At 44.8% G+C, this 27,646-nt stretch overlaps 1 protein-coding gene and 1 pseudogene across 2 annotated transcripts in view; both read right to left on the bottom strand.

The window, feature by feature from the left end:
* Window positions 1-27,646, bottom strand: part of BABAM2 (BRISC and BRCA1 A complex member 2) — a 961,268-nt gene that overhangs the window by 307,333 nt on the left and 626,289 nt on the right. The gene's annotated exons all lie outside the window — the stretch shown is intronic.
* On the bottom strand, window positions 266-27,601 carry LOC144761224 (zygote arrest protein 1-like; annotated as a pseudogene).

The following is a 27,646-nucleotide window of genomic DNA, read 5'->3' as shown; positions in this document are numbered from 1 at the left end:
ATGCTGGGCAATCACCATATGTCTCATGGTGGACACAACGTGGAAAGGTGCAGCATTACATGGAGCATCAGATTTTCTCCTTTGCAGTTATTGGGCGATCACTAGATCTCCTGTCTTAAACTCAATGTCCTTTGCATGTCTCCTCTTGTCAGCACAGGCTTTCATCTTTTCCTTATTAACCAAGAACTTCATCCGAGTTGTATTCTCACTTCATTCTCTTTTGTTGGCCATTGAGGTAACTTGGTTGTCATTGCTCTCCCAAACATCAAAGTCGCAGGACTTTCATCTGCGAGTTAGGTGTTGAACGATAGGCTCGTAAGGTGGAATTCAAAATAGTTTTCAAACTGAGCTTCTCAATAGTTGCACGCTGTACAGCTTTCCTTAGCGTACTCATAATACGGTCAACTAGCCTGTTGGCCTGCAGCCACAAAGGTGTACTTTTCTGATGCTTCATGTTCAGATGCTCAAGGAATTTCTTTAATTCTTGACAGTTGAACAGGGGCCATTATCAGATTTAGAAATTACTGGACACCCCATGTTGCAAAAATGCAGTCTCGCCTCGCAATGACTCGCTCATAAGTTGTAGCGGAGCGATACTCTATTAACGGAAAACGGGAGCACTTGTCCATAATTATCATGAGATGATGTCCATTATCAAGTGGACCAAAACAATCAAAGGCTATTCTTTCCCATACATGTTTAGTGAGTTCTGACTTGATAACAGTATGTTGTAGAAAGGCAGCTCCATAGATGTTAGGCCTTGAGTTCCTATTCAAACCTCTCATCTAAATATGGAAACCAAATTCGATCTAGGGGAGCTATGTTGGTGGCAAAAATACCACAATGTTCTTCGTGTGCCACTTCAATTATTTTGTCTCTCAAACTATCTGGAATGCAGATTCTCGACCCTTGCAGTATAACTCTTTCCTGAGTTATAAACAGTTCATCTTTAACCTTTATGTACTTTGATATTCACTATCACAAGTGAGAAGTCGAGCATGTTGATTCCACGACTGATGTGTAATTATATCTTTCAACTTCAGCATGTTACTATCATGACTCGTGGCAGCGATGATCTGGACTAACGATATGGCAGCTGGCGTATTTGACTTTACAATTAAATTAATGTAGGCTTCAGACATCTTGGAGGGAGTACCTTGACCTTGTATAGGTATCCTAGAAAAGTAAAGTAGTCAGCAGGGTTTTGATTATTCCCTGGATGATGCACAATGATATAATAATACTCTCGTAATCATAGTCCCCACCATTCAATGCTTGTAGGCATCTTGGCTTTTAGATTGCCAAAGATAGTCGATACAGCTTGATGATCAGTTATCAACGTAAATGGCATTCCATACAGGAATGCATGGAAATGTTCACAAGCATAGACCATGGCCAAACTTTCTTGCTCAAGTTGTGAGTAAAGTTGGGGACAGGCTACACCTCGCGAAAACCTCTCTCGATCAAATATAGTCACGTAAGTGCAATGTGTGGGTGGATGCTTTTACCGCTAGATGCTGTCAACAACAGCAATAAGTTAATTGTTTTGTTTGTTAAAAAAAAAAAAGTAAAATAAAAAGTAGTAATGTGAAGGAAGGATTGCAGTTACAGATGGATTACCCCTTCCACTTGAAATGAGGGCTGGGTTTAAATGGGGAGATCAGCTCCTGCAAGAAGCCGCTCTGCGTTATGCGAACTGTACCACAGGGTTCCTTGGTGGGGTAATAGCATATTTATCGATGTTGCTGAAATAATGTCTGTACATTGAGCCTGGTTTGCTTACTATCAATAAAAAAGAATTAAAAAAAATAGTTGTGAGTAAGCACATTGAGTCTGAGACAAACTTCTATTGACATATGCCACAAAATGACTTCAAACATGGGGGTGTCCACTGTGCTGTGCCAGTATCGCACCTAACCCAACTGGGCTAGCGTCAAGAATAACTAACCTCTGTATAATATGGCTTGTTTGATATTCTTGAAACTTCTCTCACATTCTTGTGACCACTTGAATGAAAAAAAATTCTTCGTTAACTCTTGTAAGCAAGCATTTATGGTAGCAAAGTCTTGTATGTATCTTGAACAGTACCTGGCATGCCAAGAAAAGAACATATCATAGAAACATCTCGTGGGGGATCAGCATTTGACAGTGTGCGTACTTTGGCAGTATCCGGTGTCATACCCCCATCTGAAAAGATATGGACAAAGAAGTTAAACTTTGTCTTGTGTAACTTACACTTGTCTGCTTTCAAAGTCAGACCTGCATCAGTCAGTAAACGACATGCTTGCGTGAAAGCCTTATTATGCTCCTTCTGTGTAGCTACGAAAATCAATAGGTCATTGCTATAATTGGATGCATTCACAACCGGGTGTAAGACACTTTGAATGACATCCTGGAAAATCTCTTCAGAGGATGACACACCAAAACGGAGTCTTTTAGATCAAAACAGACCCACATGTGTAGAAAAGGTTGCAATATACCTGCAATCTTCATCGAATTACAACTGATGGTATCCGTTATTTAAATCAAGGTGAGAGAAGACCTTTGAACCATTTAATTGTGTTATCATGTCAGCAATGTGTGGACCTGGATGTCGTTCTTATTCAACTGCCTTGTTTGCTTGGCGCATATCAAGGCATATGCGTACTGCTCCTTCAGTGTGCTTGTTGGGCACGACCACTATGGGAGAAACCTATGGCATCTGACCAGTTGAACGTTCAATAATGTCATACTTAAGTAACAATTCAAGTTCTTTTTCAACAGCTTCTTGTAAATGAAAAGCAACTTGCCTATGTCTCTGAGCAGCAGGACGGACAACGTCATTAATATGTGAATTTGCTTTCATAGTCTTAAGCTTTCGCAAACCATGAAACAATGAAGGAAACGGATTTACTATTTCGTGGTGAGCATTCATATTGTAATTAACAGAAATCAGTCCCATATCAGCAGCTCTACTGCAACTGAGCAGACAGAAACTTTCCGCTGTACTTTGAACGACATGGATGGGTGCTTTCACTTTCATTTTCTTGTATTTCAGTGTTGCTACAAATGAACCTTGACTTTTTATGGCCGTCGATGCAGCCTAGGTATACACTTTGGTTTCAGTGGCATAAGTCGAGGCAATGGACATAATTCATTGTATGTCTCTTCAGGCATTGTGCTTATCAATGCACCACTGTTGATGATCGAAGAAATCATTTATTTTCAATGTAATTTTCGGACAATGTTTGTATGACTTTGGTGCTTTGGCATGTCAACTTTTCTTTGATTGACATTTTTCTTTAAATGCAGCCAGTCCAACATGCACACGTTTCTCGGGGATAAACATTGACATGGCACAACAGTCTTCCTCACTTTCACTTGATATTGACGCAGACAAACTGTATGACGATGATTTAGATGACAATCGACTTCGTTCAGTGTCAATTTGCCTCAATTGATGTAACCGTCGAGCCTTGTGCGGTTGTGTCGATTGTTGACTCTGCCATGTTCTGGCGGCCTTTTTGTCTTCGAGCCGTGATGCACTTACTTTTTCCTTCGCTTTACAATGCGTCACAAAATGGTTCTCTTTCCCACAGCCTTTAAATATCTATCCAAAGGTGGGACATTTACCTTTGTGTGGAAATAAAAATCCACATCTATAACATAACTTTTTTGTACGTGTAAACATCACTTTGTGTCCTTCAGTCTTTTGCTTTGGCTTACTTTTTATACTCATGACTGATTCACTCCGGGTACCTCTGGCCTCCGTGTCAGCAGCTTGTCTTTCAGCACGCTCATGAGCTTTGGCAGCCATCAGCACTCGATGCAGACTAAGAGTTTCTTTAAGCATTCGTCGTCTGAATGAATCGGACAAGCATCCATCAATAACTCTAAGTTGCATAACTTCCTCATAATTAAATTCAATGAACTTACAGTGTTTGATGAACGTATCGAGTCTCTTCACAAATTCATCAATGGATTAACACATTTTTTAATATTCTTGACTGAGAACATACCTGTATTAATCAACGTTTGGTACTGGATTGAATTTGAGATTCAGCACTTCTTTAATCGGACAATATGCTTTTTCTTTATGACTTCTTTCACATCATCACCATCAACATTTTTGAGATACTTGATAATCTTTTTGTTATCAGTCCCGTCAAGTGCATCAATGGAATCATCAAATGCCTCTATCCACGCAGTCCATCTAACGTCAATACTTAGCTTTTTGGCGGTACCGAAAGGTGGTGATGTCTTCAGGAAAGCAGCAGCATTGTAGACCAGTGTGGAACTGAATGACCCCACGGGTGAATCCCTGTGACTTGGTGAACGCAACTTATCTGGGAAACCGTGTGATGTGCTGCCCTCTGACTCACCTTTAACGATAGCTGGAAATGTGGCTTTCTTCTGAGCCATCTGAAAAATTTCACAATTCCGAGTTGTTCTTGGCTCCTTATTTGCCAAAGACCCGTAAAGGTGTTCTGAGCCCCACTTGGGAACTTTGTTGATGAACCACTTTAGGTATGAACGCCTCCGTAAGCACAACCTTGAGCCAATGCCATTGAGTGCTGAAGTACGACGTCTCTCTTTAGTGTACTCAGCAATTAATTTATTTCTCTTCTTCTAAATGTGAATTTGCATTTTCTAACACCTGGTGGATCTCCACCTTGGAGCGCTTCTGTTTGCAACGTTATCTTGCAAGTTATGATTATCAGATACTGCGCTTCAGAAACCACACCTTGTATAATGTACAATTTTATCTTGCTTGGCAGTGCGGTACCTTTATGTATGGCTTGGCCAGCAGGTTCTCTACCACCAATGTGTAGATTCTTTGCAACGTTTCCATTCGCTTCACTTGCTTTACAGCTGCTGGAGTAGTGCTTGGACTCCATGTACATGAAGCATCAATTCCGTTCTTCAACAGGAGCAAACGTGACACGCACGAGCAACACACTGCAAAATCTCGGGGAGAGCAAGGTCGTTGTTCGGGTTACTTATCCCCTATCTCATCGACATTTGTAGTGAAATCCCAGCCTTGGTACCCGCCACATGGAGCTTAGTATTACACGTCTTTATTATACAGTGTGTAACTATAAACTCAACATTTTAAAGAAGTTTTCATGGCATTGCGCTCTGACACCTATGTCACAGCTCTACGGAGTCAGTTAGGAGCCAAAAGGGCTCAGTCATAAAATATCACAACATACTGCAGGAGGAACCGCTCCTCCAACACTAGGTATGATGACTGTTTAGTTTTCTTAGTCTGCCACACACCTCCCTTTGCCGTTCAGTATAAGGAAAGTCCTCTAAAGTCCTCAAATATCCCCCAAGTGCACACCAAATTGGCTACACTCTTGAAGCAGGAGCCTCATCCGCAAAAAGAACCCTCACTAGCCTGGCAGAAATCTATAAATGGGGCAGGTCAGTGGAAGATGGGCCCTGGCTTCACCACACCAGCCGTATGGAGTCCGACCACAAAGGGGCAAATGATTTCCTGAGACTTCAGAGTATACCGTTCAATGTGCTGCCATACTACACAAGCAATCCATTGCATTTCATAGGAAAGGAAAAAGACTGGAGGCTATTATACCGCAGACAGCCACCAATAATTGCTACCAGAATCCCTAGGATAGCATGGGAGTTTAACATATATGTATACAGTATCCTCCCCCCCTCCCCACAGTGAGTGTGACAGTCTGCTGGAAGTTCAACACAGCCGCTTACCACCAGATGTCATGTCAGCGGGTTCTGATTAGAATATTGGAATGTATAAAAGGCCTGAGACCAGAACAGTACTTTTATTTAAGCATGCTGGTTGTAAAGACAAATGATATGTGTCAAATGATCTAATCAAAACCATACCATGTGACCAGTTCTACACACACAGGCCACAAGGGCTCCTTGTTAGTTACCTGCCTCATCTCACTACCATACAGGAGATCCTGATGCAAGCTTTAACAAATCTAGAGGTTTCTGTTCCCCAGCAGGGGATATCTGACACCAAAGGTTTGCTCCTTCCAGTTCCATCTACCAACATCATGCATACACCGTATGTGAATTCACGTTCTTCAACAACACATGCTAACAACTATGTTGTTTAATGTGATCCACCTTTGGAATATCTTCCAGTTGTACACTACTACGTAAGTTGCCTGTTTATGCACAGAGTGCCTCTGGCTGTTTTGCCGACGTTGTTGACTTTTTCTCTAGTTCGTCAAACCAACCATTACATGTAACTTGTCTGCACAGATGCCCCAACCTGACCTGCGACTCTGTTCTAAGTACCGCCTTGTTTTACTGCGTCTGCTTTTTTCTTGATTTTACACATGGTTATGGCGAAAGTAAGAGACAAATAGTGTTAGGTGCACACATGGCCAACGCAATCGAAGCGCAGCGTCGATGCACCTGTTATTCTGGTCTTACAACCTGCCGTCGCCCGAATGCCTGAGAGCAGAGTTTTGAAAATGTGGTCTTACTACCTGTCCTCGTTTGCCCTGACACAACATCCCTTTTTCAGTCTACTTACACAGCTGTAACCTTATCCCTAGTTCATTGTTTACTATGAATGTCTGTGTGTTTCTGTAGGATTTTTTTCGTCCCTAGAGAATGCCAAAAATGCAACACATGCTGCTAAAACATCATCTTTTAGGTGACAACCCTACTTGTGGTTTATGGAATGACAACCGAAATCAGTCCACTCCCTTCCTTCTTGAAAAGACTCGCCTGTGAACACTGAATGTACTCCCTTTGGGGGCGTCTTATGGGGCGTGCCGGGTTGTGGTTGTGTTTTGAGGTCACACAATTAAAATATATTTTGAAGCAGTTGTCATTTTATCGGTGATAGATTAATGAAAATTGTACTATAACAACATCTGTAATAGTTTAATGAGGATGTTCTTATATCATAGTTGAAATATTTAATTTGTAATTGTTTTCTTATGGTTGTGTCGGTTAGTAAACATGTTTGAATGCTTTCATGGGTTCTAGCCGAATTAAAGCATAATCGAATTGAGAAAAGGCAATTATAATACAGCAAGATTGAATGAAACAATGAGCTCACTTTCACCATCGACTACAAATAATACTCCTGGTTATCTGTTTCAAACTGAAACAGTCTCAAATATATGGACTTAATATATTTAAAGGATGAAAGCCCTCACCTACACAAGGGCATCAGCATTCATTCTAGGGCTTCTCCTCACACCGACACTATATTGGAATGCTGGTTGGACTTCGACCCTCATGGAGGGGAGCTCTTGAGGTTTACAAAGGTTGAAAGAGGATCCTAAATAAGGAGTGGGGTGGGGTCTAATTCAGTGGAATCTGCATAGGGAAAAATGAATGGAGTAAACTGGTAAGACTACCGCCGAGCGAACCTCAGCGTACATTCTTGCCCCCAGTGGGTCAGACCTAAACTAAAAGAACGTTGATTTGTTCGACCTGTTGGCGAGGTGAAGGTTGCTGCAACTTCACGGCACATCTGACGGGCTATCAAAGACCTGCGCCCTTACTATTGGGCCATGTTCCTGTGAAGTGTGCCTGCTCTGGGCATGAAGGAACAATGCATTGGGAATAAACAAATGCCATATTTCCTACATCATCTTGGGACTAATTGGACAACCCGGTGAATTAATACTGAAAAGTTCTGACGAAGTTCAAGTCTTAACTGAACGATACACTTTGGCTGGATGTTGTGTGAAGACCCTGAATTGAATAAAGAAAGAATAAAAAGAAATACCTGTCCTCACGTATACTCTTACTGGTTGTGGACAAGAACTTTAATGGTGCACCATTCCAAACTTCAAAATGACTGTTCTGCATTGCAGTTGCACCGAACGGCGGCAGGTGCACGTGTGTTTAGAACAAAAAGAAACAGAACAGTGAAGTGCGGCTGTAATAGTGTGCCGTCGTGGTTGTTTTATTATACGTGTTTTATAATTGGCAACCGCTTGACCACTGCGCGAATTCCGCTGCGGTGCTGGCGGAATAAGGAGTGGTCGGGTTTCGGACGTCCCCCGGCCATCCTCCGCACACGCCCACTGTGACGTCGAATATTGAAGGGGTTAATAATGTGTTTTGACAGTGTAGTGTTGTCGACATAAGCGCTTTCAAGATGGCTGCCTTATTATCATCTTAATTTACAGCACAACCTTGCATTGCTTGCTGGTGTTGTAGAGTTAGTACGACACCCAATTTGGCCATCTCATGCCTCCTGTAACACCAATCATGTAAGCTTAAGTGATTTCTCAAGCAAGGATGATTAACCTCTTCGCTACGGCGGCTATTCCACCGCATCACTAAGGGGGCGGGGGGGGCGCGGCACGCCCATGCTGGTGACGGAACCGCTCCGTCACCAGCCTCGGTTGAGCTGTGCTGATGACGGAGCGGTTCCGTCATGGCCCTGCCCGCTCAATAGAACGCGCCGCGCAGGCGCAAAATCAGCGCCGCACAGGCATGTGGGGCGGGCCATGACGGAACCGCTCCATCATCAGCACAGCGTTACCGCAGCTGATGACGGAGCGGGTCCGTCATCAGCACGGAAAGAGTTAAGCCACCTTCTCTAATCTCAGCAGTTCCTGAGATTGACATAAGTGAAGCACCTGCCTCTCCAGGTCCCCTTCCTATGCTCTCCACTAAGTGTTCAGACACCAGGATACCGGGGTGAGCCCCGACCGCTTCTGTGACGCTTACATGGCTTCCGTGCCATATGAAAAGTCATAAAGATCATACCGTGTGAGCCTGGTCTCTAAAATCTAGGTTGCTGTGCTTCTTCTTTGATTGCTGTAGGTCTTTGAAAGCGCCGCCTTGATTTTGCAGCTTCTTCGGTTTTCTTGCTCTTCTATGTCCATGGTCTCACCTGGCTCAATCATGTTCTTCCTAGACAGGATCATATTTGCTTTCCAGACCTTTCTGCCTTCTGCTTTCTCTTTTGTTGTTGCAGAGCAGATCTGCCCTCCATTAACGTTCTGCAACCTCATGCCTTTCTACACAGTAAATGTTCTGGCACAGAAGGGCCAAGCGAAGCCACATGAAACAAAACAACGCAACCACAGGAGCAGGATGCCAGGCTCTGCTGTCGCTGTTCCAGTCTCCAAGCCTGTGATCCTGTAATCAGAACCTCACGGTTGCAGTAATAAGGAGAAAGACAGAGGATTTATGCAACCCTCACCAAGGAGCAGCTTAAGAGTGACCTAACCAACAGAGCCAGCTCCTGTTGCGGAGTGCGGTAATGAGCTCTGGTAGCCATTCAGCTTCCACAATACAGTATTGGCCATTGGTAGGCACTGGTGGCCCTGGAAGAACATGATGGGCAGCACAAGCTGCTCTAGTTGAGGCAGGGTGCCTCACAGTGGGGTTGCAGAAGCTCCATCTAAATCACACCAATGTCTAGGCTGAGGACTTGCTCATGAACAGGGTACCGGTGTATTCGTTTTCATTTCTCAGTGTCTCTCCATACATATCAGGTGCTGCTTCTTGCTTTGTTCTCGAAAATCACTTTTTTTTAGCATGTTAGTTTCCAAGAAGTGTTCATGTTAGTCTATTAGGAGTGAGATGCCGGCATTTGCATTTGAAAGGCTTTAGCTACCTTCTCACACATTAAAATGTTTAACCTCATACCCTACAAAAAAGCAGAAAGTCAGGAATTACATTTTATGTTACATTTCACAAGTATGCCAAGTGGCATTATGACATGTGATGCCATGTGCCATTCCTGTTCTTTCAGCCACCAGCAGGGTATATTGAGGATCATGACGTTTAGCTTGTAACACTTTCCTTATGGACTGACAACCCCAGCATGCAAAGTGGTGCTGGCAGAATGTATTATACATGACATGGAGTCACTTGTCAGCTATTTATTACAATGTGACAAAGTTGAAAAGTCCCCTTCAAAAAACGGGTTGTCTCACATGTAAAACCAACTGTAAACTCAGCTCACATATTTTGTGTAGGTTCATTCTTTCATTCACAAAATGCATTAAAACAAATATTGGCAATGCAAATGTGTTTTGCCTTTGAGCAGTGAAAGTACTGAAACATCACACGATTATCTCACTCACACAGGATAGGTATGATACAGGTAGCGCATGCACTAAAGAGGTACTGAGAGGAGTTTCAGGACTGATGTACCCTCTCCGTAAACAGACAACACTCCTGGGAGAATCAGCCAAACCACTTAAAGAATCCCCACACGTTCATGTACTTATATTTGAGCCTATTGTGGTTTGCTCTGTCAACGGGTTTTCCATTTAGCTCTGAGAAGCATTCAAGAGTATTTCTGTTCACTGGTTGCCCGGTTTACAAGTTTGTGTAAGACTGTTACATGTAAATTTATATTGTATGTAGCTGAGCTAAAAATGTTTTTTACTGTTGCCTCTCTACAATAACATGTAAAACAGGAGGGTCGAGCAAAGCATTCTGCTTCTCGGCATGTTGCTGTGCTTCAATTTTGCTCCTACAGTGTCCGATGCCTTCCTTGGGAGCAGTTATCTCAATCAACTATTGTGAAACAGCCCCTGTTTCATAGCACATAATATGCAAGTGCATTGAATATTTCCTTTTTTATAAGATGGGGAAACAGCAGAGGATACACGCTTCTTCATAGAACAAGTACAATTTGGGCAGAAACAGTGCAAGCTTTCCTCTTCCATAGAACAGGCCCAGCTAGGGCGGCAGCAGCAAAGCGAGGGCAGCAAGTGCAATCTTCCATTCCCTGCAGAACAGACCCTGTAGGACAGATGAGTGCAGGCTTCCATCGCTCAGACAATATGTCCTTTTAAGCAGGGCTTTAAGTGGGATGAAAAAACTGGCTGGTCCCTCAAAGGGGCGTGGCCTATGTAATTAAGGGCATGACTTAAAACACATAGGGTAAAAATCTGTGCTTAGCACACTGTGCCGCACGACTTGTATTTTGCTGTTTCTGTCATTGCATCCAGATATATAATACAACAAGTAACATCATACCTACAACAAGTCGGGATTATTGGCTTTCGGGACTATTGGCTGTGTCAATGGTTGTTAGTTGCATAAGATAAATAAGCAGCAACTATGGCTTGTTGTATATAATATTGAAAAAGCTTCCAATTAAAGTCCTGGTAACACCTTGACGATGTTGTTGCTCCTGCGTTTTAAAAAGAGAAGGGAAACCCTGGGAGAAAATGACTCTGTAAAGGATTTCCTTCCGCTACGACTCTCACCCTGCTTGACGTCATGCCGTAACTTCTCCACTAGTGAGAAGTGAGCATTGTGAGAGCACGCACAAATCGATGTGCCTGCTGTCACTACAGTCCGTAAAAAAAACCAAGCCTCTTGTGCCAGGGCACAAAACAGAGCCCGATAGAGACCCGTTTCGAGGCCCCCTTTAAAAAGCTGCCAGTGCTCAGCACCGGTGAGACCAAGCCCACTTAACCTCATCCATGCTCATGACGCGGCGCTCCGGTGCTCATGACGAGCTCAGCTCCTCATGAGCCGTGGAACGCTCACACGTGGGGATAATTCCCCTGCTGTGCTGAGCGTTCCACGGGAACGGGTGTGGTCATGACGAGCTGAGCTCGTCATGAGCACACGAGCGCCGTGCCTCATGATGAGCTCAGCTCGTCATGAGCATGGGGGAGCTGTGCGCACCCCCTCCCGCCCCCAGCGGGGGAATTACCCCCGCACGGAAGGGGTTAAAGCCCTGCTTTTAAGGCATGAGTAACATGTAGGTCATCCTGCTCGACCTTTCGGCTGCGTTCGACACGGTCTGCCAGCGCACCCTGACAACCCGTCTCCGCCACACTGGGATCCAAGGAAAGGCCCTGGAATGGATCACCTCCTTCCTCTCCGACAGAACCCAAAGAGTCCGTCTCCCGCCCTTCCTCGCAGAAGCCACCAAGATCATCTGAGGCATACCTCAAGGCTCCTCGCTCAGTCCCACCCTCTTCAACGTCTACATGAACCCCCTCACAGCCATCGCACGCAAGCACAACCTCAACATCATCTCCTACGCCGACGATACCCAACTGATCCTCTCCCTCACCAACGACCCCACCTCCGCCAGAGCCAGCTTCCAGGACGGAATGAAAGACATCGCAGACTGGATGAAGCTCAGCCGCCTGAAACTGAACTCAGACAAGACGGAAGTCCTCATCCTCGGCCCATCCATCTCCGTCTGGGTCGACTTCTTGTGGCCCCCTGCTCTGGGCCCCCCACCCAAGCCCACGGACCACGCATGCAACCTGGGCTACATCCTTGACTCCTCCCTCACGATGGCCAGGCAAGTTAACGCCGTTACCTCCTCCTGCTTCAACACACTCCGCATGCTCCATAAGATCTTCTGCTGGATCCCCACTGGAACCAGGAAAACGGTCACCCAGGCCCTCGTCACCAGCCGCCTGGACTACGGGAACGCCCTCTACGCTGGGACCACCGCCAAACTACAGAAAAGACTCCAGCGCATCCAGAACGCCTCAGCACGACTCGTCTTGGACATCCCCGACACAGCCACATCTCCGCCCACCTGAGGGACCTGCACTGGCTCCCGTCAGCAAGAGGATCACCTTCAGACTCCTCACCCACGCACACAAGGCTATCCACGACTTGGGCCCCGAATACCTCAACAACCGCCTCACGTTCTACACGCCAACCTGCCAGCTCCGCTCCGCCAGCCTCGCCCTCGCCACCGTCCCACGGATCTGAAGAACCACCACTGGAGAAAGATCCTTCACCTACCTGGCGGCCAAGACCTGGAACACCCTCCCCACCCACCTACGACTCACCCAGGACCATCTCTCCTTCAGGAAGTAACTCAAGACCTGGCTTTTCGAGCAGTAGAAGCCCCCCCCCCCCACCAGCGCCTTGAGACCCTAGCGGGTGAGTAGCGCGCTTTACAAATACTCTTGATTGATTGATTGATTGAGGTGACAGGCAGACCTATTCTCTGGAGCAGGCGCTTAAGCCACTCAAAGACATGTATAGATGGATGAGTGAGTGAATAAATCAGTTTGCGTTGAATCTCTGGTGTACAACGTATTGAGAGGTAGCCGTATCCTGGTAGCTCATTTTGAAGCAGCCCAGCCTCTCTAAATATACTCTAGACAGGCACACAGGTCCAGTCTCTTCAAAAAGGCTTTACATGCTCACACACCGGGCGCTCTGCAATGGCTGCCTGGGTGCTGCGCCTGTTCAGAATGCTCAGGTGGCCCCTGTTGGTGGGGAAGGTACTTCTCTAGTAGGACATTTCAAGTAATTTGTAGGGAAATGGCTTTTCCCTAACAGGATATGTAAGTAACTTTAGTGGAAGAGTGTTCATAGACACCAACAGCCTACCTACATTTTGAGTATCTTCCGGGGAGAATTTTTGTAAATCATTCTAAAAGTAGGAAAACTTCTCAGTCGTGGGAGTTAGGATATGATGAGCTAATCTCCTTCTCTAAAAATACATTTTGTGGTGCAAACTTGTAGTTCCCAAAAGCCTCCTAATTTACAACGTGGTGGGTGATTCATTGGTTGCTTCTAGTAATTCATGTGCAGATGCCCCTCCTCGAGTACTTCTAATAAACTAAAAAAAACGCACGCGCCACCAGCAGACCCCGCATCTTGTCGTCTGGTGCGCTGGTGGAAAGGCACTGGCGTGGAACTTCCGTCTGGTGGGTGTCTGCGGCCTGCTGTCGTCATCCGGCTGTAACCCGCGCGCCCCCACTCAGAACCCGAGCCCCTGGCGGACACAGGCCACCAAATGCAATTAATAAGAGGCTATTTTTAAACCCGCCTGCGGCCGTGACCCTGCACCGTCGGCGCTTTCATCAGGCGCTTTGAATGTCTGAGGAGCTGTGTGACGTCAGCTTCTTTCTGCTGTCCCGGCGCTCTTTGTGTGTACAAAGATTGAGTGTACTCTCACTTCCTGGCGCGAACTACTTCTCCATGACTGGGCCTGAGCCCGCTCCCTGCTCTTAGATTTTGTTAGAGAGTTTTCTTTTTTAATTCTCTGCACCGGCAGTTTAAGAGAGCGCCCAGTGTCTGTAGATATGGAGACTGGGGCACAGGGAGGGGCCCTCAATTTGATCAGGATAGTAGAGATTGGATCAAAAACATGACAAAGCCAGGAGGTCTGGCTGTGGCAAGTCTGTGATTTGTTTTTAATATGCATTTCTATAAGCATTTTTCATAGGCATTACATCCTTTAAAGTAATACAATATAAAAATTGCTGCTTTGTGCAGGTCATGTGCATCAGTTTGCATAAAAAATATGTTAAAAAAAGAAAAAAAATGTCCCATCACAAAAAGTAAACCTAAAATGAAAGCAAATATTGGCCCAAAAGCCTTGGCACTGAAACGGACTCATTTTAGGTGGATGTGCGCATAGTACAGGAAAACTCACGGTGAAGAGAGCCAGTACTTGGGGGCGTGGCTTGACGACCGACGGCGATGGCGGCACTGGCGTGAGGCTCTGCGGAGGTTTGAGAGCTTCGCTGCATGTAATACTGCTCTTTTCCTGCTGGACAGCTTTTTCAGACGACGGAACATCCCTGGAGGCTGGCGCGGCTATTCCTGGCTCGGAATAATGTCCTGAAGACTTCAATTCCGCATTTGTGATTTATCGCCGCTTGAGGTATGCTGCAGCCGCCATTTTGTGACGACGCTTCTCTCAGTGCCCCGACTCCGTTTTAGAATGCGTCTTTCTTCACTCTCATCCTCAATGGCGCGCAAACTCATTATTTCGCCAGAACCTTTGAAGTATTAACATTGGGCTGTGCATTATCTCCTCGCCCTGTTTCTGCCGCTCAACCAGCTTGACCTCCACAGCTTGCATTTACCAACCGCCATTTTACATGAATCTCTTCATATTTTCCTTCTACTGAGGATATGGTGATGTGGCATTGCTGAAGTTGGTGGTGTTATCGTTTCCTTAGCGCTCACACAGCTTGCTAGCTTTCCATTTTCAGACGTCCAGGTGATTTACTATTTGGATTTCGTTATAGAGTTAGCTGGCTTTGGTTGTGATACCCACCTTTTAAACAGCTTGTTACCTGCGCAGCTGCTATTAGATGGAGTGTCTCCTTCCTGGTTTCACAGTCTTGAGCCTGGAATGATTTACCATATTTTCAAGGTTGCTTCCTTTATTAAATATGCGCATATCTTTCTGACTTCTTACTTGGATTACGCTAACAAAGTTTAAGCAATTTCTTTCATGACGCTATTTACCACCTGATATACTTTGCTCCAATCAATTCTATGGCTTCTTGACATTGCTAGTACCGATTTATTCCAGGGCCATACACCTCATGTTATTTATCCCCTTTATGCCTATTAATTTGCATTTTTGTCCATGATGTCACAGATAATGCACTGAATTTCTAATTGTGACCTGCTACACAGCTTCTTGTCTTCAGGAGCGCCTTCTTGAACTGTTTTTATCTCATGCTCTCCTCTGCCTGCTTCACTTGACTTCAAACCTATTATAAAAGTAATCCGCATTCCATGGACTGAATATTCTTCTACAACTTTTATGGGACGTTTGAAGTCCATGTCCTGTTTACCTTCTAAAACCAAAACAAAGGTGGCCTTCGTGAAAAATTCTAAATTGTTCTCAGAGTTTTCCAGATTAGAAGATTCTCTCACTTCATCAAGCTCCGACACTGTCATGGATCCTCCTCAGTCGGCATCAGGGAAAGTTACCACCAAGAGACTAAAAAAAGACCCTCCCTCACCTCTCAAATCATCTACGCCTGTTTCCATGGAACTCTTACTTGAAGAAATAAGATCCTTCCGCCCTTTTTTGTAGGAAATTGGGACTTTGCGTCCTTTTATGGAGGAAACTAATGTTAAGCTTCAGACTCTTAGGGACAATTGGTCACATATTGAAACCAGAGTCTCTTCAGTTGAGCAGTCTGTTGCTTCATTCCAGGAAACTCGTACCACAGTTTCTCACTTAACTTCACAAGTCGGCGCCCTCCAGAGGCAGGTGGAGGAATTGGAAAACAGAAACAGACGAAATAACCTACGCATTTACGGCCTAGTGGAGGGTCTTGAGGGTTCAGACTCAATCGCTTTCTTCAGCTCCTTCCTCCCGAAATTGCTTCATCTACCAGAAGGTACGTCTCTCAACATCCAACGGGCTCATCGATTAGGTCGTTTGCCGACGTCTGCTTCTATGTCGCAACGCCCAAGAGGAGTTATCCTTTATTTTTTGGAATACACAGATCTCCTGAAAGTCCTTATGGCAGCTAAGGCTTCACCAAAACTGACGTGGTCTGGTTCTCCTTTGTTCTTTGCCCAAGACTATGCTAAAGCGACTGCCAATCGACGTAAGGCCTTCTTGAGTATGAGGGATGTCCTTCGCTCCATGGGTGCCAGATATGGTTTGTACCATCCCTGCTTGTTCAAGGTCACCTATAATAATAAGACGACTACCTACAAAGACCCAGTGCGGCTACAGAGTTTCATCAATGCACACAAAACTACTGCTATGGACTCCTCTGGGCCTTCCTCGTCTCATCCTGGATGATTTGCTCCTTTGATGAATCTTGCTATGTTGCTGTTCTTGTTTTGACCATGTTTGCCTTTCTTCCCCGTTTGTTCCCCCGTTGATCATCTTCTCTTTCCCATATTGTTGTTAATAATTTTTTTTCTACTATGTTCCCCATGTGTAATTGTTTGTATTTCCCCATTTTGCTTCCACAGGTTTCCTTCCCTGGTTGTTGATGTCTCCCAGACTTTCTGCTTAGCCGCGCACGATGCTGTTGCCTTGCCTCGGCGGCTCCCCCCCCCCCCCCATGGCCTCATTTTTGTATTCTCCTTATGTAGGTATGTTTCCCCCTTATTCCTATTTGTTCTTTTGTTCCCTTCTTTCCTTACCCTTCCCTTTATGTCTCACCTCCCCTGTTCGTGTGGAGTTTATAACTTTTTCTTTTCAATGCTGTAATTCTCTCCAAACTATCTCTTTTTTTTCACTTTTTTTCCTGAGCTTTCTGCTGCTTCTCACATTTCTAATCACACGTTGTTATTCCATTTCTCCTTATGGTGTATTCTTTACACTTTTGATTTTATTATGCCATTTTTATTTCACTTATTTTTTCTCTCCTTTTTCTTTCTTAATCTCCATATTATCTTTGCCTCCCTTTTCCCTTTCCTTTCTCATGGATCTTTATCTGACTTTGATATGCATTATATTTTATAGCCTATCTTTTACACAATGCTTTTGTAGTTACTATGAACTCATTATTTTAATGTACATGCTATGTCATTGAATATTACTTCATGGAATGTTAAGGGTATCAATTCCCCAATTAAGCGTCAACGCATTTTATCACACCTAGCCAAACTAAATGTTGACATTGCGTTTCTTCAAGAAACTCACCTTTCTGACGTAGAATCTGCTAAGCTTAAAAGAGGTTGGGTGGGTGAAGTCTTCTACTCGCAAGGGGATGGTAAACGCAATGGTGTTGCAATTTTATGTCGTAGGTCACTCCCTTTTACAATTATTTCCCAAGAATCTGATACCAACGGCAGATGGACACATGTTAAACTATCGCGTAGAGGTGTTCCAATTTCTCTCCTTAATGTCTATGGTCCGACTAATGGTGAACCCCTTTTTTGGGCGGAATTTTCCCCCCGCATTACCCAATTCATGGATGATAATTTCATCCTCGCAGGGGACTGTAACCAATCTCTGGACCCATTTGTTGATCGGAAATCTGATGCCACCTACATCCCTACTAAATCGCACAAACTTTTTACCCAGACTATTTCCCAGCATAAGCTTGTTGATTCCTGGCGACTTTGTAACCCGACTTTGCAGGAATATACTTTTTACTCACCATACCATCGTTCATAGTCACGGATTGACTACATTTTTATCTCCCATGATCTTACTCAAACACTTCACTCAGCGGATATTGGTTCGATTTTGCTTTCGGATCATGCCCCTGTTATGGTTAGTCTTGATGTACTCACTAAACTTGATGGGCCTAGTAGATGGCGTTTTAACAATTCCCTCCTTTTAGATCCCAAATTTTCCACTTCTTTCACCACATTCTTTGACGAATTTTTTCTGCTGAAAGACATTCCACCCATTTCTAAGCACACTGTTTGGGATACTTTCAAAGCAGCTGCACGCGATACTTTTAAAGCAGCTGCACGCGACTTCATTATCAACTATGTTGCTAAAAAGCGCATAATTGCCCGCCGCTCCACTAACAACCTCCTTCTTCACATTAAACGATTGGAACATGTCTATTACACCTCACACTCCAAAGATAGTTTGACTAACCTGGTCGCTGCCAAACTCAAGTTTAATGAAAAATCTACCGAAGATGCCTCCTTATATTTACTTAAGTCAAGTGCTAAATTTTATGGTGGTAGGAACAAAGCCGGGAAAATCCTTGCTAATTACCTGAAGGTTAAGCATAACAAAATGACTATTGAATCTATTTATGATACTAATGCACATGTGCAACACAAAGATGCCGATATTCTTGCTACTTTTTCCCACTTTTATGAGACCTTATACACCTCTGACACCCAACCCTCTCTTCAATCTCTCACACATTTCTTCTCAACTATTCAAAAACCAACACATTTCCCTCTTGATCTCTCCTCTTTGGAGACTGACATTTCACAGAAAGAGCTGCTCACCGCTCTTCAACGTCTTAAACTTAACAAAGCTCCTGGCCCAGACGGGTTCACCATTGAATTTTACCTTCATTTTTCCAAAATACTGATTCCAAAGTTATACTCCCTTCTTAACTCCTTTGTTATGTCGGGTGCCTCCTCAGGGACCTTCTCAGATGCACACATTTGTTTAATACCTAAACCCGGAAAAGATGTGCAATTTTGTAAAAACTACAGACCCATATCTCTTGTTAACCGCATGCGCGCTAGCGGTTTTCCCGCTGCGCGCTGAGATTTTGAAAATCGCGCATTACGTGACAAAGTCAGCTCGTCATGCGCGTAGCGCAGGTAACGCCCATGACGAGCTGGCTTTGTCATGCGCGTCGAAGGGGTTAATATTGATTACAAAATTTTCGCTAAATCATTGGCAATAAGATTGGATCATCTACTCCCTGACCTCTTAGGTGAAGAACAATCTGGCATGTTAAAGGTCGTTATATTACTGATAACACTAGGCTTTTATTTAATATTTGATCAAAATCCTCCCACCTCCAACACTCCCTCGCAGCAATTGCCCTAGATGCGGAGAAGGCCTTCGATAGGGTCGAATGGCCTTACCTCTTTCACCCTCTTGGATGCTTCGGATTTGGCCCTAATTTTATTTCTCTTGTCTCACTGCTCTACTCTCACCCAAGAGCTGCAGTCTACGCTAATGGTCAGATTTCCCCCTACTTTGATCTTGGCAGAGGAGTCCGCCAAGGTTGCCCTCTCTCCCCTTTTCTTTTCAATCTTGCCTTAGAACCTTTCCTGTCTAAGCTGTGCCAGAATCCTGATATCCATGGCTTTCAGACCACGGATTACTCCATCAAACTTGCCGCTTACGCAGATAATATTTTACTCTTCATCTCAAATCCAATAGTTTCCATACCTGCTTTCCTGGAGGAAGTTCGACAATATTCCTTCATTTCTGGTTACAAACTTAACAATGATAAATGTGAGATCCTCCCCCTAACTAAATTCACTTTTAAGCCTGATTTCAGTGCATCTAACTTTACTTGGAGCCCTTCCCACATTAAATATTTAGGTTTGCACCTCACCCCTTCCATCCCTGACACTGTTTCTTTATGCCTCACTAAGTGCATTCAGAAATTATCTGACCTCACAGCCCGGTGGCACCCTCTTTATTTGTCTTGGTGGGGTCGCATAGATACTATCAAGATGATGTTATCCCCCATTGTTTTGTGCACACTCTCCAATATCCCGGTCTCTGTTCCAGCAAAGTTCCTAAAGAAAATCAATTCAATTGTATCCTCCTTTTTAAGGCACAACAAAATACCAAGGATGTCCGTTGCTAGGCTCATACGTCCAGCCTCTGAAGGAGGTGTTAATTTTCCTGACTTCCCAGCATATCATAGAGCCTTTTTATTATGTCAAGCTTCCTTTTGGCTACAGGACCCTGATTCCCCTTGCCCTTTATGGACTAAGATTGAGCGTCTTTTTCTTTCCCCTTTCTCTTTTGCTGAATATCTCTCTTTCTCTCGCAAGCCCTCCTCGATTCCTACTCTCATTCATAGACACACTGTTAAACTTCTCCTATCCTCTAATCCTCCTCCCCCTTGCTGACTTTCTTTCCTTCCCCATCTGGCATAATAAACACCTTCTAATTTGAGGTAAACCCTTTTACTGGAAATCTTGGAGATCCAAAGAACTACTCTGGATATCACAGCTCTTTTCTTACTCCGTATTCTTGCCTTTTCCTGCCTTAAGCTCCGCTTTTGATTTACCTTCCTCATTTGTTTCCAAATATCCTCTTCTCAAAACGGCGGTTATGGAGGTTTATACGAAGCTCTTGCAGGCGACCTCGTCCCCCGTTCCACCTAACCCTACCCTTCAACTTCATTCTATTTTACAGGCTACTCCTAAAGCTTCTGCTATCTACAAACACCTTCATACGCATACACTCCCCAGACCTAAGTTCAAGGTGGAAGAACGCTGGGAAAGTGATTTTTCTACGTCATGGCCAATATCTCTTTGGGACAAGATTTGGATAAAAATCCGTAAAACTTCTAGGGCGGCATCCTTGACACAATCTATATTTTTCATTTACAACAGACTCCTTCACACACCCACTACTCTTCATAAGCGCTTTCCTACCACACCAGATTCATGTTGGTCCTGCACTTTACCCAATGCTAATCTATTTCATATGTTATTTCTTTGCAAAAATGTACATGCTTTTTGGTTACAAGTTTGGGCACAAATTAATGTTATTTTTCATACCTGTATTCCTTTTTCCCCCCTGTATTCCTTTTTCCCCACCCATGTCTTCTTGGGAAGTTTTTCACCTTGCTGGGTTGTGACTGATTCTTCTGTTCGTATTGATGATCTACTTTTAGCAGTCGCATTTCAACAAATTACTATTAATTGGAAGTCTTCCTCCAATATTATTTTCCAAGCATGGTGGTATAATGTTTGTCATAATCATAGGCTCGATACTGCTTTTGTATTTCCTGCCCAATTGGCAGCTAAACGTGCAGATTTGCGGCTTCCTGTTACGATGTATTTAGATAATTGTACCACTTGTTCCTTTCGTTCACGACCTGCCCAGCAAGAGGTATCCAAACCCCCTTGATGCCCTTTTTTTTTCATTCCATTCCTTTTCTCTTTATCATACTTACTTGCATAACCTTATTTGCATTTGTTGTTTATGTATAATGACTATATCCTTTTTATTACTTTTCCCGATATATAGAATGAGTTCATTGTGAATTTTTTATCCTTGTATTGCATACTGATTTTCCCTTCCCCCCCTCATCCCCCTTCCCATGTTTTATTTTCCTCATAATTATCTTATTGTCATTTGTATTGATGCCTTTTATTATGATTAATAAACTTTTTGGGAAAAAAAAAAAAAAGAGAGCCAGTACTTGAAATGAGCGGACGCATTGCCCAAGGCTGCCAATCAATCAATCAATCAAACCGTATTTATAAAGCGCAGTTTGCATCTGAGAGGGTATCCAGGAGCTGCAGACCCTGCTGCACAGGAGGATCAGTTGAACAGCCAGGTCTTGGGTCCTTTCCTGAATTCAGGCAGAGAGGCTGATATCCGAAGGTGATGGGGAGTTTGTTCCAGGATTTCGCAGTGAGGTAGGAAAATTCACTGTTGCTACGTCGGATACGAGGGTTGCGGGCGAGGGAAGTGGAGCGTAGGTGTCTGGAGGGTTGGTGGAAGTTCAGGCAGTGGATGATGTATGTTGGTCCCTGGTTGTGAAGGGCCTTGTAGGTGTGGGTCAACATCTTGAACTGACATCTCTGTCGGATGGGGAGCCAGTGGAGCTTCTTGAGGTGGTTGGTGATGAGGGTACACCTGGGAAGGTCGCTACTGCATTCTGTATTGTCTGTAGTCTTTTCAGGAGGTGAGAAGTGATTCCGACATAGAGTGCATTACCGTAGCCTAGCTGGTTGGTGTCGAAGGCTTGAGTGACACTTCGCCTGGTGCCGACAGGGAGCCATTTGAAGATCTTACGGAGTACACAGAGGGTCAAGAAGAAGGCGGAGGAGACTGCGTAGATCTGGGTTGTCATGGTGAGTTTGCTGTTGAGGATTTCACAAGGTAGCGGGCGTGGTCTGTGGGTGAGGGTCCTAGTTATGAAGGTCACCAGGAGTCTCTCCACAGGGAGGTATTGTTCCTGAAGATCAAAACTTCTGTCTTGTCCTTGTTAAGCTTTAGGCAGTGGTCTTTCATCCAATCTGTATGCCGTGATTGGCCAGAAGCAAAATGTAAATTACAATAGAAGAGACCCATGGGTGAAGAGGGTTGACCAAAAGCATCTGTATTTTGGAGATATACATATTGTTATTCATGATTATTTAAAAAAAAAAAAAAACACTGTCTCTGGCTCAGGACTAAAAAGGTTATGACATGACTTCCTGTCACCAAATATTTAGTGCTCCAGTCTTGGGTTTTTCTTTAACAAACAAATCCACTCTGGGTTGATAATCGTGTTGCACTTCAGTTCATCCAATTCAAACCACAAACCTGAAAACAATGATTTGTAAAAGAAAATTTCATGATTGAAGCATTCTGTCCTGGGTACTATGGATCGATCAATTACCTTTAACTGGAAGACAGGACAGCGTATAACACAAAGACTACATGTAATACTATTGAAAAAAATAAAAACAATAAACATCATAGCATACCACAAGCCAACTTAAGAAAACAATTGTAATGCACAATGTAGGTCTCCAATATTCAATGTGATAACAAGTGAAAACAAGGTAGCAGATTTCGGACCAGAGTCATGTTATGTTTTACTGCTTCAGGACACTCTTATTCCAACGTTTTTATCAACATTAGCAGGATGAAAATGTTCTGTCTAGTCAGGCTATGGACATGTGACCTGCAGGCTAAAAATGAGATCCTACCGAGATATCTTAAGACACAGAACATCTAAAAGTTGCATGTTTGTCAGTGGAAAAAGAAAGTCTATTTCAAGATGAGGATCAGGGCCGATTTGGGAGCTGGTGGCGCCCGGAGCGAAAATCTTTTTTGGTGCCCCCGCCCCAACCTCCTCCTACACTGATTCCCTCACTACACCCTCCTACAGTGCACCACATCTCTCCATAGCCACTCTCTCACATGCATTTAATTTGTTTTATAGAGCTACACATACTAGTGTAGGGTGTCGGAGCACTTTACATCACATTCACATTAAACAATGACAATGAACCATACATGTGTAAATCAGTTTATAGGAAATGTTACATAAGACATCGAGAAATACAAAGTGTGCAAATCACATGCCATCCATACTAGCAGGCAGTATATTTTAAGAGTGCTTGCTCTGGAAAAGCACAAACTCAGGATTTAAAACATAACACAGTGGTTAAGGATTGCCTTATTAATAAGAATGTATTTCTGGCCAAATAAACCTTTTGTAACTACTTTAGGATAATGAAAGACTGGGGAAAACACAAGGTTCTAACCTATACCAAGCACTTTGCATGCAGATCTTTCATGACATTTCATCATGGGCCACTGTGCTATAATAGGACTGTAATTTATGCAACAAAAGGATCTCTGTGACAAAAGCAGTAACCCACTGAGCTATTCACATAAAATACAATCCCGTGATCTGCATGGTACACGTTTTTTTCAGCTGGCATATTTAACATCTGAGCTACTTTATGATGAGTCAAAACTTCCACTGGACTCTTATCTCTCTCCACCAGGAACATTAATCACCAGAGCTAGCATGACACATTTACTCTTGCCTGAAATCTGCTCGGCACTCAAGGAACTCTGCAGCAGGTGCGTTTAAACATTTAAGTTATTTCTCAAGACAGCGCCTCCCTACCCCAGCGCCAAGTGCGGCTGCACCAGTCGCACCACCCTCAAGATGCCCCTGATCATGTAAGACCTATTTTTAAAGTCAAAAGCAACAAACCAATATAAAAAATCTATATATCCAGTTTTTTGTTTTGGCGTTAACAGCGCTTTACCACTACCAAGCGGGAAACCACTGTATTGGTCTCATAAGAGTAATGCACGGGAAAAAGTTACATACGTCTTCCCTTTTCTGCATCCAGGAAAAGAGTGCGTTGCTGGGCAGAATGTTGCATGAGTATCGGTATTAGCGTTGGCATATTGATGCTGTTTTTTCTTTTTCTTTATAAAATGGTGCTTACCGTTCTCCCAAATAATACAAAAATGAACAAGCTATCTACACTTTTAAATGCATTTTTTTCAAATGAACTTTCATCTTTGGTTCACAAATACAACCAGATAAACCAGTAAAAACAATTGTTAATCACATATCATCACATTTTGAAAAGTGTAAGATAGAATTGAGCAGTGAATAATTGTGTCCATTGAGCAAAAAAACTTTAATTTCCACTTATTTCTAAAATTGTTCCAAAAAGTGTAAAAACGTGTTAAATAATGAATATTTAATTTCTTTTAAAAGTGCAGTGCTGCCTACATACTGCTAAAAAGACACAAGCACAACAATTAATTCCTGCAGCAGTGAGTTAATCAGAAAATAGGCAAGTTTTTCGCGGAAGCATGAATGATTTCTCCAGCTCCTTGAGTCAGGCAGTCACTTGTTCCAAGCTTTCGGTGACTAATTAAAGACTGGGCACCTTTTACACTCTACACATAAAAGGGACAGCAAGTAGGCCGCCTTGGAGGATCTAAGATGTCTAGACGATAAATATCGCTTGTAAAGAGCACAAATAACAAGCATTTACAATGCAATGGTCTCGGCATTGTTAAAGTTAGAGCTATTTGCATTGCTCATGACATTATTTTTATTTATGTTTTTGTTTTTAAAACATATAAATAAATGGCATTGTCATTTACACTGCCAGTAGTTGAATCTCTCGCAAATGCGAGACCTATTGCATTTGCACCCACACACAGAGCCACACACAAATCCACCCTCACACACATACAGAGCCACCCACAGTCATTCACATAGAGCCACCCACACACACACAGAGCCACCCTCACACAGACAGAGCCACCCACACATAGAGCCACCTACAAAAAAAGCTACACACACAGAGCCACACACACACGGAGCCACACACACACAGAGCCACACACACACACACACAGAGCCACACACACAGAGCCACACACACAGAGCCACACACACAGAGACACACACACACACACAGAGCCACACACACACACACACAGAGCCACACACACACACACACACAGAGCCACAGACACACAGAGCCACACACACAGCCACACACACACACACACACAGAGCCACACACATACACACAGAGCCACACACACACACATAGCCACACACACAGAGCCACACACACAGAGCCACACACAGAGAGCCACACACAGAGAGCCACACACACACACAGAGCCACACACACACAGAGCCACACACACACAGAGCCACACACACACAGAGCCACACACACACACACACACACACACACACAGAGCCACACACAGAGCCGCACACGCACAGAGCCACACACACACACACAGAGCCACACACACACAGAGACACACACACACCCTCACCCCGGGGACTCTCCTTATTTACAAATGGGTTATTCGACGACACCAGCAACTCCCAGAGCTCACCCGTTGCTTCCCTCAGTCCAGGTCAGCCGGTGCGTGGCGTCCATGCCATGGGCCCTGTTCAATGGTGATAGTGAGGGAATCTGTGGCGGAGGTGGTCATTCGGGGGGGGGGCGCCAACAAACATTGTCGTACAGGGCGCCACTAGTGCTAAAGCTGGCCCTTAGGACTTGAGGAAAGTTACACCTACCATGTCAGCCACAGGGACAAACTGAGGGGAAACATTCCATCTTGTAACTCTAGGGTGTTCTTGCTTCACTCACCGTCACCTTACTCCCCTTATTTGTTATGTTAATAAAGCTTCTCGAGCGCACGGTTACCGTAGGGTGTCCTGGTGCTCCTGAAGGAGAGGAGCTCGGTAGAATTTCTGAGGTGCAAGGGTAAGCTGTTCCAGAGGCACAATAGAGAAAACTCCCGCCACCCCAACTGGCTTTTTTGACACGAGGAACGATCACTTGTTTTGCTTCCGAGGAGCGCAGTGCTCTTCCTGGAACGTACCATGGTATGCGTTGTGTCAGATAGGCAGGACCAATGCCCTTAAAGGCCCTAAAATGGTGCAAAGGGCCTTACCTTGTGCACATTTCACCAGGTACCCCTGGATTACAATCAGCAACAAAGTGGGCAACTGAACCCCACTAAGAATTCATTAGTATTACATGAATAAACACCCCGTTTTGACAACTAATTGGTTAAATCCAGATCAAAAAAATACCCACACTGCTTTCAAACTCTTAGTGCTGGCACTGCCTGCAGTTCTCGCAAATAGATTCCAGTGTTTTTCCTCTGGTGGCTACAGGTCTCAAATTTCCCAGGTCTATGCGCGAGTATCTCACCTAGTCCATGTTTTTTTTTACCCCCTGGCACCCTAGTACTTTAAGCTGCAAGTCCCTAAAGTAATAAAAAACGACCAAGTATCAGACGCCAAAGAAAAAAAAAATTGTGAACGTTTTTCCAGCATGGGCCTTGGAAACTGAGCGGCAGCTCGTAGACAAGCAATGGCTGGTTATTGGGGGCGATGGACTGTCGAGAAGAGTCCAGCAACGAACGCAGTGGGGAAAATGGGTGCCCCAAAAGGCGGCGGGGGTGATAGGGGCAGAGGGAGGGGCGAGGGCTGTTATGGAGTGTATACTGCATGCGGGTAGGCCATAAGGTAGTGCGACGTAAAATTTCACCCCCTCCTCCCCCCAAAAAAATGCCAGGACCCTTGCCTGCCCCTCACCTGGAAACGCAGTCTGCCCTTGTCGGGGGAGGCAGTGCTTTCCTGCTGCCAGGGCTCTGCTGCTGCGTCCCCTTCGGCTTTCTGTTCTCGCTTCTCTTCCTCCAAGCTAGCCTCCTCCTGCCGGTCTGCGCGGCCTCCCTCCGCGGGGCTACCCTTCTCCTCTGCGGGCCGCTCCGCCGAACTCTCCTCACTCTCGGGTTTCCACTCTCCGCCACCCTTGACCTCCGCGTCCTCTTCTTCCGTGAAGGTGGTCAGTTTGCGGGAGGCGACGGGCGAGTACACCGTGATGGTCCGGGGGAAGAGTGCGGTCTTGGGGGGCAAAGAGGCCGGAGTCCCGTCAAGCTCCTGCGGAGCCGGTCTCCACACGCCCCGCCTCCGACGGGACAGGGTGCGGGCCCCATCGAGCACTGCACCGAGGCGTCCTGCCGGGGGTTCAGCTGCACCCCCACATCCCGGGTGTTGGCCTTGCGCAGGCGCGGGTTCAGGTTGGGGTTCACCTGGGACAGGATGGCCTTAAGCTGCGCCCGCTGGTAGTTGTCGAAGTACTCTCCAAGGTCCGCATAGGAGGCGAGGTAACCCCGCTGCCTCCAGCCGCCGCCCTTGCCTTTGGGGTTCAGATACCTGTAGTTGTACGGCGTGTAGGCCGAGTACATGTAGCTGTCCATAGCCTCGTCCAATATCGTAGCCATAGTGTCTGGCCCCGAGCCCGCCTCTGAGGCCTAATTAAATAAGGG

This window comes from Lissotriton helveticus, chromosome 6, assembly GCF_964261635.1.
Source record: "Lissotriton helveticus chromosome 6, aLisHel1.1, whole genome shotgun sequence".
Lineage (NCBI taxonomy): Eukaryota > Metazoa > Chordata > Amphibia > Caudata > Salamandridae > Lissotriton > Lissotriton helveticus.
The sequence above is the reverse complement of the archived record's forward strand: the minus strand, read 5'-3'. Positions and strand labels throughout refer to the sequence as shown.